Source organism: Patagioenas fasciata, chromosome 3, assembly GCF_037038585.1.
Source record: "Patagioenas fasciata isolate bPatFas1 chromosome 3, bPatFas1.hap1, whole genome shotgun sequence".
Classification (NCBI taxonomy): domain Eukaryota; kingdom Metazoa; phylum Chordata; class Aves; order Columbiformes; family Columbidae; genus Patagioenas; species Patagioenas fasciata.
Window position 1 is genome coordinate 88,577,688 of NC_092522.1, and position 16,576 is coordinate 88,594,263.

Consider the following 16,576-nt stretch of genomic DNA (forward strand, 5'->3'; position numbering starts at 1 on the left):
AGGGTGCACGGTAGAGTGTATTGCAAGAAGCTGAACGCACGTCAAGGGAGCAGCAAGAGCAGGGCTGCTCCCCCAGGTCTGGGAGCCATGGAGGACCCCGGGGTGGGTAGGGCAAAAGCCCCCATCAGCTGGGGCCTATCCCACAGTACCTGAGTGAGATGAGTGGGACCGACTCTGAGATGGTGGCCAGTCCAACCAACAATGCAGATCATAAAGCAATAACATGGTGATGAGGTAGGTCTGAGATCAAACTGGGAAGTCAGTCTGCAGGTCGATATGAGGATCAGGACTGGTGGTTACTAGGAAGGGCCGTAGTGATGGGGCAGGGTCAAGATCAACCCGGGAAATCAGTCTGTGGGTTGAGGTCAGCATCAAGGAGCAGCATGGCCACTGGCTTGCATTTATATACACCAATGAGATCCCCCTGAGCCTTCTCTTCTCCAGGCTGAACAGTCCCAGCTCTCTCAGCCTTTCTTCATATGTGAGGTGCTCCAATTCCTTCATCACCTTTGTGGCCCTTCATTGGATTCTCTCCAGTATGTCTATGTCTCTCTCACACTGAGTAGCGCAGAACTGGGCACAACACTCCTGGTGTAGCCTCACCAGCAATGAGTAGAGATTATCAGTGACAGCACTGAAAATTGACCATGTGGCTGGAACACAGCTTTCTTCTAGCTTTGACCCAGGGTACATGACTCAGTTCAGCACCTTCAGACTGTCTATGCAATATAATTAAAATATTACAGAAGTTGCCCATGTGTATTGCAGAGTGGAGTGTCCCAAGCCTTGGCATGCCCTCAGCTTGTCCTACTGACATGCTCCTTCTTGTTTTCCTGACAAATCTACTGTGATACATCTCAGTTCTCCTGTTTGCCTTAAGCTGAAAACACTAATGGTTCATAATTGTTAACTCCAGAGCTAAATGAGCTTTTCCTCTAGTGTGTCTGGTTGAGTTATTGTTATAGCAATATGTTAAGCATCGGCTTTTACCTATGAAATGATGTACTGCTAAACCAGCTTTATTGTTTTTCAACTTTAATCGTTTGAATTTGCTTTGAACTTCTGAACACTTTACCTGTATTATGAGCTAAATGCTATCATCCTGCTCTAAGAAAACCTGTTTGTTAGAAATTCGGATGGATGTTCAAACAGAAAGTTCTTATTGTTCAATGGCTCATTGCAGTGGGGGGTTGGACTAGATGACCTTTGAAGGTCCCTTCCAACACAAACTATTCTGATTCTATTATTACTAAAGGCTTTGAATGTTATTTCTGTAAACACCATTTTCACTCAGATAGTGGAAAGGTTACTGTTAAAAGAGACTGGGGCATTCAGAGTGGGCCCTGCAGATGTCCATAATCTGTGTGTGCTTTCAGCTGAATGATCTTCACACACCATAACTGTCAGAGGACCCCAAAAATTCAACCACATACTTGCTCTTCAGAAAATGAAATCACACAGATATTAAGAAAAAAAAGGGCTCTGAAATAACAGTAAGTTGCATGAGCATACTAAGGGAACATCCTCTCTAGAAAACTGACCTTGTTCCTTTGAGACACCTAGTAGCTCAGAGCAACGACAGCAGACCCCAGTTTTCTTGGAAGCAGCCGCGAAGCAACAGACCAGTAAACCATTAAATTGGGCATACACCAGGGGAAGGGTTTTGTATGCCTGTTCACTTAGCCACTCTGTCTTTTAAAAATATTATCTTTTCGCCTTCGCCTTCCCCTTTTTTTTTTTCAGTTTGATTTTCCATTCATTCTGCTTAAATTTGTCTTTTTGCTGTTCGTCAAATGACCTAGGTTGAGAGAGGTTCTCCTCCCCTTCTACTCTGCCCTGGTGAGACCTCATCTGGAATATTGTGTCCAGTTCTGGGCCACTCAGTTCAAGAAGGACAGGGAACTGCTGGAGAGGGTCCAGCGTAGGGCAACAAAGATGATTAAGGGAGTGGAGCATCTCCCTTATGAGGAAAGGCTGAGGGAGCTGGGGCTCTTTAGCTTGGAGAAGAGGAAACTGAGGGTTGACCTCATTAATTTTTATAAATATGTAAAGGGTGAGTGTCACGAGGATGGAGCCAGGCTCTTCTTGGTGACAACCAATGATAGGACAAGGGGCAATGGATACAAACTGGAACACAGGAGGTTCCATTTTAATTTGAGAAGAAACTTCTTCATGGTGAAGGTGCCAGAGCACTGGAACAGGCTGCCCAGGCGGGTTGTAGAGTCTCCTTCTCTGGAGACATTCAAAACCCGCCTGGACGCCTTCCTGTGTAACCTCATCTGAGTGTTCCTGCTCCAGTGGGGGGATTGGACTGGATGATCTTTCGAGGACCCTTCCAATCCCTAATATTCTGTGATTCTGTGATTCTGTGATCTGTATTTCCTTGTTATTCTAAAGAGGTCTTCCTCATTTGTAAGTGGTATGGTTGCAGGCAAAAGTAAGCGGTGGCATTTATTGCATGCTTTACTGGTATAAGTTGCAAACACGCAGCGTATGATCCCCCTGGAGAGAGGGCAACCAAAGTCTCTCCAGGTGCAGCTGCTGGTACAAGTGTGGTCATATTGGAACAGTACTGCTGTCTTTGGAAAAAGCAGTGCCTGGAATAAACTGGACAGCATCAGGCTGTCTTTGAACCACACTCATTACAAGCTCTTCCCTTCATGCATGATACCAGCAAACCCACAATGACAGGGGACTCCTTGAACGGGCTTGGCCCGTGCAGGGTCAGATTCATTGGCTTTTCCAGCAACGCTGGGCTCTGAGCACCATAACACTTTCCTGGTATCATGGTTCGGGATCAGCAGGCAGACGTGCAGGTGTAACTAAGCATGCAACGCTATTAATGAATCTCATCAAAAGGAGATCACAAAATCCTTGAGCCGCATAAATCTCTAGGGACTATGTACAGCTAATTTTCTCAGCCGTGTTGTTTCTCCAAGCTCCCTGTAATAATGAAATGGCACTTATACCTTTTAAACAACATATTGTTTAAATTATAAGTGACACATAACCCTCCCAGCAAGCCAAGGAAAATGACAGCTTTAAATTCCCAACAGCTATCAGAATACATTAACAATTTTAGAAGAAAATTACTTTTGAGAAGACAAATTTTAAATGAATAAACATGAATCTATAAGGTTGCAGCAGAGCACGGGATTCATCTGCAGCATTTTGCTTCAGTGTCACATAACTCCATCCAAAGTAAAGCAAAAACACCCTTGATTAGAAAGATATGCACAGTTACAGAGAGTTAATCTCAACTCTGATCACAAATTTGTCAAAACACAGCAGCTTTAGCGGAGAATGAATTTATGTTGCACTGAATCTGAAAAACTTATCAGCCCCCACCACAAAAAGTAGTTCTTGCAAACCACAGAGGGAGAGATGGAATAACTGGGGCTACAGATTTGGCCGATTTGGCTGTAGTATCCCTTCAGCTGCTGCTCCCTTCTGTGCACTGCACTTGTTGGTGTCATAACAAAGCCTTCCAAGAGACCAGCTTTGCTGCAATAATATGGTCATAAGCATCCATCTGCTTGGGTCTGGATCTTGGCAACGGGACAGCAGTAAATAACCTGGCACCTACGAGACCGTGGCACAGCTGGCCAGGCACCTCTGAGCCAGCAGAGGAGCGGACACATGCTCAGCTCCATCTGGGATGCTCTGGATTGCTCCTCTGCTTCCCCTTCTAGCTAGCAGTTGCCTCCATGTCTCCCTCTGTTACCAGCAAAGGTGGTTTGAGGAGTTTCACAATGACTGTGGTGGGGTCTGTGGCTGCTCACTTTGTTGTCAGGTTGATGGGAGTCACTGGCTGTCTCTATCAGTGATGCACAGTGACGAGGTGCCACGCTGCCTGCGTTGGCACCAGTGGCATATTCTATGCTCAACCTTACACCAGGGACCATATTCCCGCACATTCATCCCAGGTGTGGTGTAGGTAATTGCTGGAACAGCTCCAAGGGTCACTTAGAAAAGACTGTCACTCACAGCCACTTTTGGGCTGCAAGAACGGTTGAATCTCAGGAGGGCACAGATGATGCCTAAGGCCAGAGTGGGTCCCTTAGCTTGCCACTTTCAGCCTAATGCCGTGTCTAAACGTTGCACATCTCCAAAACTGCCCCAACAGCTTTTGAGCAATGAAACAAGTGAAACCTAATTAATCAGCAGCTCTGGGAGCAGAGAGTTGGGCAGAGTTGCCAAATTTTCAAGCAGTGGCATGGCATGGAAAGCAAAAGGCACACAGATAACATGCAGGGACAAGCCTGGAAAGTGCTGGAGATCACTGTAAAATCTATGAGGAGAGCAAAGGGCATGTAAGCAGCAAAGTGAGAAGTACCATGACTATTGGAATCAATGCAAGCGAGTCCCCTGGGAAAGCATGGTTTTGTATAAAGAGCCAGATAAGAAGTGAGGTGATACGCTATTCATGCAGAGGACAAAACACAGTCCTGGCAGTTTGCGCAGCTAATAGCCAAAGCAGAGACTAAGGTCAATTGTTGTGTAACTCATATTCATATCAAAACAACTATGGTGCACAACAGCATATATTTGCATAAATAGTAAAAAAACTGCATTTCACATATTGGTGTAAGAGATACTCAAGAGCTCCATTAATTAAAATGTAGACTAAGAAAATAAGCGTTTGAAATTCTCTCATTGAAAAAAAAAAGCTGCAAATGCAGACTAAGTTGATTCCACAGAAAGCAATACTGTGGAGAGAGAAATCAGATGTTCAAATAAATGCATATCTTGTTGCAATAGGAATGCAAATTAGCCAGAGTCAGAGGTCTCTGCTGTGGCCTGTGCTGTTCAATATAATTTTAAATTATCTTGAGAAGAGGATGAATAGGAAAGTGAAAGCATTTGCCAGTGGTAAGCTTTTGGGATAGTTAAGATGACAGTTGACTGAAAAACTGCAGAAGGACCTTGTAGGATGTGCAATAAAAGTGGGCAGCAAAGATACGTGTAAAGGGATCTAAAAGATTTTGAACAAACCCAGCTTTACATGCAAAGTGATGAGCTCCAACTTGACTGTTATCTCTTAGAAAGAAGGTCTCATGGTTATAGTAGGTACTCTTAAAACATGGTTTTCATACACTGTCTTGGTAGTAATTAGGTGTCAGTGATTGTTAGCAAAGGAACAGAGAACGAAACAAAGACACTATGAAAGTCCTTCTGCATCCATATCTTCATTATTGTAATTTGTGTTCCTCAACTCAAAACATGAACAGGGAAAGATGGTGAGAATAACAACACAGGTGATCAATGGATGATAGTCTCTCTGTATAAGAAACTGCAGGATACATGTGGAAGCTTCTGCTTGGAGAAGAGGTGACTGAGGAGGATATGACAGGTGTCTTTAAGATTTCAAGTGGCAGGGAGGACATGGCTGCACAGCAGCTGTATTTCCAGCCAAAGAGTTGAAAGACTTGAGATTAATCCAGCAAAGGGAACTTCGGGCTGAGGCTGAGCTGTGGAGACTCCTGGCAGCTCCTGGTTTATTTCCAGGCTTTATTTCCACACAGAGTACGTCTGTGCTTGCTCCTACATCTCACCCCAACGCCTTGGCTGTGGATTCCATGCATGTGCCCTGGGGACTCCAGCTGGCATAGCCAGTATAGGAAGGAACATAAACATTCTAATAAATACAAGTGACAAGCCCACCCTCTTGGCACAGATGGGATCCACTGCTTTTACTGCACTAAACATTTCTCACAATTTGGACTTGAAAGCTAAGTGACCTGCGTGCACGGAAATGAATTATCAAGACAATCCCAAAGGGACCAATAAAAACCCACATGTCAGGGCAGGCAGCAAAGTGCTCTTCACATTCATTATCCTCATGTCACTCCTTCTCTTACAATAAACACAGGTAGTATCTGAATGTTGACAACTAGAAAAGTTTTGAACTTTTTTCCCCCCCAAAAAATGTCAGAAAACATTGCCTCCTCTTTCTCCTAGAGCTCCGCAAGTGCTATTGTAGGGTTCCATCCTGAACACATCCACCTCATAGCTCAGGGAATTAAATCATCCGCTGTTTCCATAGCAACAGTAAGCATGAGGAAACTCAGGGAATTCAGACAATGATGCCTTCTGAGGGTTTAACACTTAGCTTGAGAGTGAACGTCTCAAATAAAGATTCTCAAATTCAGAGTTACCCCTTCAAACAGTAAACAGCAACATACAGCTCATTGACTCCAAATTATTTTGGTGGTTTAGGTACATCTCTGATAACCTTCAAGCCATAATCTGTATGGAGGTATACATCAGTATCTGTTTTTTCTTATTAAAACAAACAAACAAACAAAAATAAAAAGAAACATACAAACAAACAAAAAAAACCCACTATAGTAAAGTAATAAAGAAAAATTAAATTTAATTTAGGTACAAGTTGGTATCCAAAAACCACAATAGTTGTATTACGCTTGATTTCACTGATAGTCAGAGGTTTGTACATGTTAACCTAAAGGAACATTGAGGAAACTGGATATTCTTTAAAATGTCTACAGAATATGTGCTTACATTAATACATTACATGCTGTCCCCTAGATTGCTAGTTGCTGTTATTAAATACTCTACTTACAGTTTTGTACTTACTGGCCAAAAATTTTCATTGACTATGCAACAGGAATCTTTGAAAATTAGTACTGTTCCTCTTGTCCCAACACCATTACAAAAGTCACACATTACAAAGCACTTATCCCTTTTTTTTTTTTAATTTGTACCACAAGGCTATACAGGAGTGCTGTAGGTCAGATGTAAAGACAAATGTATTGATCAAGACAGAGGCCAAATGTATCTTCTATAACCAACTGCATAAATGTAATGAGGACTTTTCCACACAGAAGGGATTTGTTCAACATTTTGGATCGAGAATTCACGAATGTTGGACTGGAAAGGACCTCTGGGGTCAGTTTCTGCAGCTGGAGATAGCTACATCATAATTCTTTTGAGGAATTTGACAATAACCGGGGATCAGTTCATCTGCTGCTCTCACAGGCACTGAGAGCCATATGAGTGCCCAGTGTGTGCTCTCAGCTGCTGTGATAGAAGGACACAGATCTGCCAGGTCCATGAGGATGTCCCAGACACTTTAGAGCATCGTCACTGGCATCTGATACCTGTGTTGAAGCAACTGTCTTGTGCACTTGAACGCAGGTGCCAGTTTTCAGAAGACCCCAGAAGAGCCACATACGCTCCCACTTAGTGTTAGTGGAGCTCTAGACACTGGAGGCTATAGCATGATTCAGCTGACCATCACTAGGGCTCAGTTTGTTTGCTCAAACCAAGGCATCTAGCACTTTTTAAGATGCTGTGCAACATCATATATTTATTCATGGGACTCACAGTAAATTCTTGTCTTACCAGAAGCTAGATGAGATAGCCTGCAGCCTCTCAAATTGCTGTAGATCATTTTGGGCAATTGAGTTGAGTCCTATGTGTGTACTTAAGGGTGAGCTGAGCTTCTCTCTAGGTACTACTGACTATAATGAGGGCTTAATACCCTCTTACCTGTGTAAATATCTACATGTAGAGATCTAAACTAGGTATTGTTATTTCACATTGACTATTGTGTCAGGTTTCAACACCTTCAGAGATCTGCTGTTCCCATCCAGCCTTAAGACTTTTGCTCCGTGCTCCAGTTCCTCATCAGATCAAATCTCCTTTCTCTCCTTCCTCTCCACTCACTTTTTTTCATTATTGCTCCCTATTTCTTCACTCGCTTCTCCTAATCCAAACCATAGATTTTCTCTCACTTGCCTCCTTTTTCCCAAAACCAAGTCAGTTTCTGTTCCTTCTGCATTTAAATAAGGCAGCTTCACAATGCACACTGCAAAATAACTTCCCATTTCCCATCACTGGGGGACTACGTGGGGAAGGAATCAGGGCAGCTGCCCTGCTTAGTGTATGTGAAAACTGCAGAAATTTCTGGAATTAACTGTGATTAACATTTAATGAGCATGAGAGAATGGTGAAAATTTAATCAAATTTGGACACATATTAATGGGCAAGTGGAAATTCACACCTGGCATGAAAGGTATCCCTTAACAGATTTGATGCCTCTGCCTCAGAATAAAAAGGCACCAGAGCTTTTCAAAATAATCAGCTCTTGTTTATATAAAATTTCCTCTTTATTTTTTTTTTCCAGTGTTGTTGCCAAAGACATATTGAATTAAACTGTCCAAAAGCACTCAACTCAAGGCAGTGATGAAAGCCACGATCTGGGCTACTTGATGCTTCTAGTCACTTCATCTGAGAATGCCAGCTCTGAGTTGCAATAATATTCAGTACCTTATGTTCCAACCCTGACTAAATTTGTGGTAATTCCTATTTATACAGCACTACATCGCTTCTCTCAATACTTACGCTGTTCAAGTGGCTGCATTGCTGCTAAGCAAGCCACAAACCCTTGGCCTGTCCCCTTCAAGCTGCTCCTGTCAAAGTGGGAAGAGATTGCTCCGCACAATGGTGTTTCCCTCCTGGCACAAAATACCTTCAGCAGCAGTGAGGATGTTAAGTTCTTAAACCAGCTGTTTATTTGGAGAACCCATAAAATGAAAGGCATATCCATCCTTTCAGGTGCTAGGCATTCAATTCGAGGAAGATGAAAAGCTATACACTCCACTGAGTATTGCTTTGAGGATATTTGTTCTCGCATCCCCACTTCATTTTAACATGTCACCTTTACACAAAGTCAGGCTCTTTCAGCAATTTGCAGGTCCTGGATTCATGCTTCTGAGGTACAAAACTGCAGGTGCTATTTATATCAGCAGTGACAGAATGTTTAAAACTGGCAGCATATTTGATATCATCTTTCCTCAGTATATTCAAGGAATACTCCAAATAGCCCACGCAGTTTGGCTCATTTGGACCCATATAATGCCATCATCCCACTGAAGTCAATGGTGGTGTGTTAGCAGCGGCCATGCTTGTTAAGAACTAATTCAGCAGAGCACTTGAAGATTTGCTTATCTATCTCATTCCTTGATCTGAACCCAAAGATCATTTAGTATAGAAAAATATAATGGAGTGTGAATATATAAAATTGCAGCTAATACTGTTGCTCAGCTTAAGGTGGAATCAGCTTCAGGTTATTCTGCCTCAAAATTAGCTGTGCTTTAAGCAAAGCACTGACTAGAGTGCTTCGGTGAATAGGAATAAATTATTGAATTGATACCTTAAGATTTGTTTCCTGGCTTTGCAGCAGAAAAATCAAGAAATACTCAGTTAATATGATAAACAGATATGTTGCCTTTTTAGTCATGTTGGACTTTAAAATATTTTGGTTTTAAATAAGCAAATAGTGCTAGATACAGACATTAGTCAGTACTTCAGAAAGGATACATCAATTTATTGGAGATCTGGGAAAAGCTCCCATTATTTAATTAAATGATAAAGGAATTACAACAAAAATAGGCCATATGTGCATGTCAATGTAGTACTGTATTATACTGGGTAAATCATGGGTGTCATACATACAATAGTGTACATATACACGAGCTGACAGTTTTATTCCAAGTCCTAGAATTCTGGCATTTTACAAATTAGGAAAGCAATGAAATAAAACATAAATTATTTTTGGAGTAGATCACTGTTAAAATGCTATCCATTAGATTGCTATTAATTAAACTCATTTAAATTCAGTGGAATTGTGTCTCTTCACACAAGAGCCAGAGTGACTCACATAAAAATATGTCAGTAGCTGCTCTTCAAGGACATCAATACAATGGTTTTTTTCTCCACTCACTGCAGGAAAAAAAAAAAAACCAACAAAAAGTATCTCTGACCCAGGGACCCAGGTACCTTAAGCAATGACCCCTAGAAGAGCTGCAGAGTGTAGAGAGATAGGAGGTATTATGCTTCACTGTGTGTGGAGCAGGAGTGGTGTATTGAAGCCAGGCACATGCTACAGCAGGTAATGCAAAAGGGACCTGTCTCATAAAACCCAGTAGGATCCTGCCGAGGACTGCAAGCATAGCAAAATAAAAAGTTATTAATGGTTGTTGCACAAATTGTCTGTTATGTAGAAGTGTGGACACTTTTATTGAGCCAGACTTAAAATTAACCCGGTTTTATTTCTAAGAGTACATATCCATTGTTAGAGAAAATCAGCTCTACAACACTGACTCCTTGCTATTTAAAAAATAAATAAATAAAAAACAAACAAACAAAATCAAACAAATGAAAAACCACCAACGCTAGTTTCATTTAGCATAGCAACACTTGCAAATTGACACATTGTGAAACTCACAATGCCTTTTGCATAGGCTGATATTCAAAAGTAAATTCATACTATTAAGCCCATGCAGCATTTGCATGGAGGCAGGCAAGGCTTTGGCTATGTATTTTGTTTTAAGTTTGATATTGAATTCAAGCCTATGGTGCACCTCTAGAGCAGTTTGAGAAGAGACAGTTTAACAGTTCATGGCAAAACGTGAAAAAAAGGAACATTATATGCAAAGAACACCCAATGCGGAGTTTTGAGAAAACTTATGTGCCAAAATACTCCCACCAAGGTGCACCTGAGTACAAATGAGAAAGTTCAGGACCAGAGCATCTGCCAGGCTTTTAGTTATGTATTTGCATTTCTTTTCCTTTGTGTAGTTAGGTTATAACAAAGATGTGCAACGTCCTTGTGGCTTGAAGCAACAGTGTGCTTCACATTTTGTCTGACTTTTGAGAACAATCTGTGAAGAAGTTCTGACACATAAATGTCTTATGTGATGCGATCTATTCCATTTTTTAACCAGAGAACCCATGGGCACATCTCCTCTCATGCACAATTACTCCCCTTAGATTCAGATCCTTCCTAGTCCTTGCCTATCTGAAGTCTTCTTTTCAAGCAGCTCTCTCAAAGCATATTTAGAGCTTCACTTTTTAAATCATCTTTAATCCTTCTTTGGGAAACCAGTAACAACCAACCCTGCCCTGTGTCAGGAAAGCGCAACCTGGCCTGACTTATCTTGCAGCACCCCCTTCCCAGAGCCTAAAGCTGGGCCTACACACATCTCTCCAAGTAAATGGCTCTATTCTGGTCCATTAAACCATGCCAGCGACACAGCTGGGCTCTGCCTTTACTGCTAAAATTTTGCATGGCCACTAGCATGTTTTTGGCCTGGGCTAATTCCCAAATACAGTTCAGGCTCAGAAACAAGCATGGGCTGGGGTCTACTGACAGGCAGCTTGAATTTTGTCACCCTGTGTGCACTGGTGACTAAGAGAACTTCATAAGATGGGCATGTCCCTAGTTCCTGTCAGGGGCAGAGAAGAAGTCCTTAGCACTACAGTTTACCGGTATAGAGACAGTACAACTTTATTATAGCAAACTCAATGCCAAACACCCTCAAAATCAATCTTGGACTTAGATACATTCAGCAACATCACCAAAGCCAACCTGCTTAGAGGTCTTTTAGCATCCTCAAGCACTCAGCTGCCAAACATAGCAGTAAAAAGATGTCACAATATCCTTAAAACTCCAGATTACTGTTTATTCCACATTATTTCTACTTATGTATCACTGTCACTGTGTGAAAAACTACTGAATCAAAGTAGGGAATTGCCCTGAGGAAGTTTCAGACCTTATCATCTAGTTATTGATAGATGTATCTACTTTAAAAAAAAATAATATAGACAATTAATCAATGTCAACACTACTTTGCTTTCAGCTCGTGTGTTCATAAGCATTCTGAGTATAAACAAAACTTTGATTCAAGATTTCACATACAATAATTCTGCTACTTCAAAAGACAGCACACAGCTCTACAGAGATCCAGCATTATGCAGAGCACTGAGCTTTCTTGCCTGCTATCTCCATGAATTCTTCCTCAGACAACAAGTTGAAATCTCGCAGTGAAAGGATCACACTAACTTTCAAATTTTCAATATCCCAGTTCTCACTCCATAGCTGAGACTACCTGATTGACAGAGAAGTTTAGTTTGATAAATTCGTGCTTGCATTCATAGGTCTTGCCAACACTATGATTTTTGACAAATATAGTGAGGGTCTCAGCTTCAGAATTAGCTTGGTTTATAGGCCAAAAAGACTACAAAGCTTTTGGTTTTAGAAACAAAACAAAAAATTTCACATAACCGACATATAAAATTATACTTCTGGGTGATTTCTATAACTCTGGAGGTTGATGGCACCTCTTCCCATATAAAAGACAGAAAAGTATATAGGTCAGCCTTTTTTTCCCCAAAATATGGTTTCTTGAGAGTGTAACATAACACCAAGAGGCTGTTTATCACCTTGCCCATGTTGCTGCTTTCCGACACCTGTCTGACACATGCAAAGCATTGCATTGCAGTTGGTTTGCTATGTACCACATTATTAAGCAGTCATTAATTGATTCCATTTCAAATCAGACCCAGTATGCTACCATGCTTATTTCTGTTATCGAGTTGAATTTACTTGGTGTGGTTCTCCATCAAGCTGTAGAGATTGGATTCAACTGGATCCTTTGAAGATGTGCAGAGCAGTCCTGACTGGATTTTTAAGGGATTACAGTACTTAGGAGCCTCTAAATACCTATATATAGCACCACTCATTAGGAAAGTTAATCACGCATATAAGCATTGCCAAATCTGAGCTCTGTATGTGAAGTACAAATGGTTTCAGTTATGAACTGATTGAGTAACCTCTGACGTAAACAGATTCCTACTGTCCTCAAGAGGTTTTGGGTCACAGGAAAGATACTCAAATACAGGCAGAAAATCTGGCTTCATCTTTCAAGGGTATCAGCCAGTTGGCTGTTAAGACCAGGGAAAAAAATCAGAATTTCCAAAGTAAAGAACTATATACAAACAGCATTACAGAAGGCCTGTCTCCTTTTGCAGCAAATATTCACCAATGTCAAAGCCAGATCAGTCATCCAATCTAATATAGCAAATTACACAGATTGATAGTTTGATTTTAATATGACAGTTCCCATAAACTCTTTATTCCTGGTATGAGGCATTTAATCAAAAGCCAAAGAGCTCAAAGTCACAAACTGTCTCCATAATTCATTCCACTGTGCCCGGGTTTTTGAAGCCAGCATTGTTTCAAAGCACCAGTTCCACAGTCAGCTTGGTCAGTTCCAATGTCAGTGTTGTAAAACTTTACCTCTGATGATTACCGACTGCACGATCAGTGCAGGCTATAAGGGTTCAAGGCTTTTAAACCTCACCCTTGTATTATTACAACATATGCTAAATGCAGAGTTTTAAAAAGATAAAAAAGCCCCACTAACCCTGCCTGTGTCTCAGCTGTCCACTACGTGGAGGTCCCCCAAATGAAAGACATCTTGACTTGACCCCCCATATAGCATCTAGAAGAACCAGACTGACCAAAAGGAATTCTTAACAGCCTTGGAGAGGACAGATCTGTGCAGGTCAGGGTAGCTACTGTAAATTAAACAAATCCCTGTTTATCTAAATTGCACAATGTTGTTTCTTCACCTCCACCATATCTGCTGCCTGATGAACTCCAGTCTGCTCTTCTTGGAGCCACCTGACAGTAACCCATGCTGTAGTAACAGGCCTGTGTGACAGACGGATTCAGGTCCTAGCAGTCCTGAGTTTAAAGATCCCATATGACCTGCAACAGGAATCCAGTAAATATCTGAAAGGCATCACCCTCCAACACACACCACCATGAAAGCCTTTCTGAAAGCTTGTTTTCCTCATAGACTATATAATGGCTTCAAAGGAAACAGTTAGAGGAATGAAGTTAGTATGTGAAAAGATAATTCTTGACCTAATATCTAAATAAAAGTTTTCATTTTAATCTAGCATTTAATTGTCACATACCACATTGTGCATTTATGCTGTGTAGGCTCATGTAGTCAACTCCGCCGTCATACTGAGCATCAGCCTTCTAGGCTTAGTATATTAACACCAGGAACCCCTTAGACTTTGGCATTAAGTTACTCTGTTTTAAGCAACACACTTCACCTTTCCTCTCATTTTCCCCAACTGTATTTCACAGCTGCTACCAATAGGCCTCTTGACCAATTATTGATCTCTGGATACTCAGAAAAACAATTAGAATTGTGATTACTGGGATTCATTCTAGGCAAAAGCGAAATAGGTGGTTGCTGCTCAGAAAACAAAACAAGCAGGTCCTCTTCCCCTTTTTTGACCATGCCAAGACCAAGCTTATTTGTGCTACTGCTGACAAGCTAGAGAGTGTGCATGGTGGTGGCAACTCCAGGCAAGCAGCAAGCAGAACTCTCCCAAAGGCACCAACCACTCTCCCATTGCTGCTGGACAATCACTGTCGTGGTTTAGCCCCAGCTGTCAACTAAGCACCATTTACCCGCTCACTCACACCCCCAGTGGGATGGAGGAGAGAATCAGAAGAGTAAAAGTGAGAAAACTCATGAGTTGAGATAAAGACAGTTCCATAAGTAAAGCAAAGGATACACATGCAAGCAAAGCAAACCAAGGAATTCATTCACCACTTCCCATGGGCAGGCAGGTGTTCAGCCATCTCCAGGACAGCAGGGCTCCATCACACATAACTGATACCTGGGAAGACAAACACCGTGAATGTCCCCACCTTCTTTCTTCTTCCCCCAGCTTTATATAGTGAGCATGACATCATGTGGTATGGAATAACCCTTTGGTCAGTTGGGGTCAGCTGTACCAGCTGTGTCTCCTCACAACCTTTTGTGCACTCCCCACCTTCTCGTTGGCAAGCCAGTGTGAGAAGCCGAAATGTCCTTGACTGCTTAGAAATGACTAAAACATCCATGTCTCATCAACATTACTCTAGAATCCAGAAGAAAGCACTATAGCAGCTACTGGGAAGAAAATCAGCTCTATCCCAGATGAAACCAGGACACTCGGGTATTCCAAACCCAGCTCTTCAGACATATCCTTCCACTCTCCTCGCCTCCAGCCTCTTCCCACTTGGGGTTGCAGCAGTTCTGCTCTGTCTATTGGGGCAGCAAAGTTCAATGTTGCCGGTACTGCTGGAAAACTTGGGTCTACCTCCAAATATTACAAGGTAAGTATATCCATGTCAATTAATGAGTAACGCTTAGAATAAATGTGTGATTTATATAATTAAAGGTGCTTCTAGATTTATTACAGTCCTCTCTTTGATTGACTATCTATCACCTTCAGCTGTATAATCTGTAGTTTTGACATTTTTCTGCCTTGCTTCCAAATGCCAAGATTGTTCCAGCTGCCTACTTTCCCATGAGCGCTCACCTCTTTCAGCACACCTTTTAAAACATATGGGAGTTACTACTCAAAGTCTTGTTATGTGGTCTTCATTCCTTTCTTTTTGTTGAAAAACTTCTATTCTGGAGACCCATTTCTCCATGAAGCATATCTCTGTTCTGTACACTGCTGCTGGGATAGCAATACTACCCGTCTCCAGAACCCTAACAGGGAACAGTTCAAGATGCTCTCCTGACTTCTTTCAGACGTATGACCCTCACACCATGAGAAAGAGAAAGCAAGGAAGAGAGTAGAAAGAGCAGATAGTAGTGCCATTTCTCACAAATGGAGCCAGCTGAGGTAGGATAAACACGCTGGTGGCACAGTCAACAACAAGGAAATACTAATTACACCACTATGCTCTGCTCCATATGCACGTACATCCATTTTACCAGTTCCTTGATGAGAGACGCAAGATCAAAAAACAGGCTGTGCCTCACAGCTGTGGCATCCCAGAATAACCTTTGATGACCAGACACAGAATCACAAAATCACAGAGCTGTTGAGGTTGGAAAGGACCTCTGGAAGTCATCTTGCCCAACAATCTGCTCAAGCAGGCCACCAAGAGACAGTTGCCCAAGGCCATGTCCATGAAGCTTTGAATACCTTCAAGGACACAGCAGAAGCTCTTCCCCTTCTCTTTTTTTGAAAGGCTCCAAGGAAGAGCTTGCTGAGCAATGTTTGCAAGTCTGGTGCCCCATATGCTTTAGGCAGTAAATGAGGATTCTTTGTCTCTGCAGGATGAGACGCTGGTCGCCTTTGCCTTGATGATGGTGCAAGTGATAATGAATAGAGTGGTATGGATCCCCATCAAGCATTCAGGTTGCCCAGGTCTAGGGAGAGGAACAAAGACTTTAGTAATACAGAGATAATTAATATGTGCTGTTACAGATGAGAACGCAACCTTTAGTTTTCTCTACTGGTCCTCTTTAAAAGGCTGCATCCAAAAGCCTGAGTGAATATTGTTCTTAAGCTCTTTCAGCTTACAGAAGTTCCACTCTGCACATTTTTACAGATAATATTTGCCCCTACTCCCTTTCTTCCTCTTTCATTAAAGTAATGGAAATGAAGTATTAATTATTTTAAATGACAGGACATAAAAATGGAAGATGAGGTTCAAATGCATAATCTAGGGATTTTAAGAGTCTAGACAACCTTGTAAATTGTTTAATAACAAGAATCAGTTTGTTCCAAGAGATTTTCTACAGTGCCAAGTATGTTTGGCAGTTTTAGAGGCTGCACATTCCTGCAGCTTCTACTACCTGAGTCAAAATGCAGTTCAGACTACTTCAGTCTTTACTTACTGTCTACCGATTGTTTTCACAAATCTTTTTGAGTCTCCCTGCTGAGAGCACAGGGTCTTTCC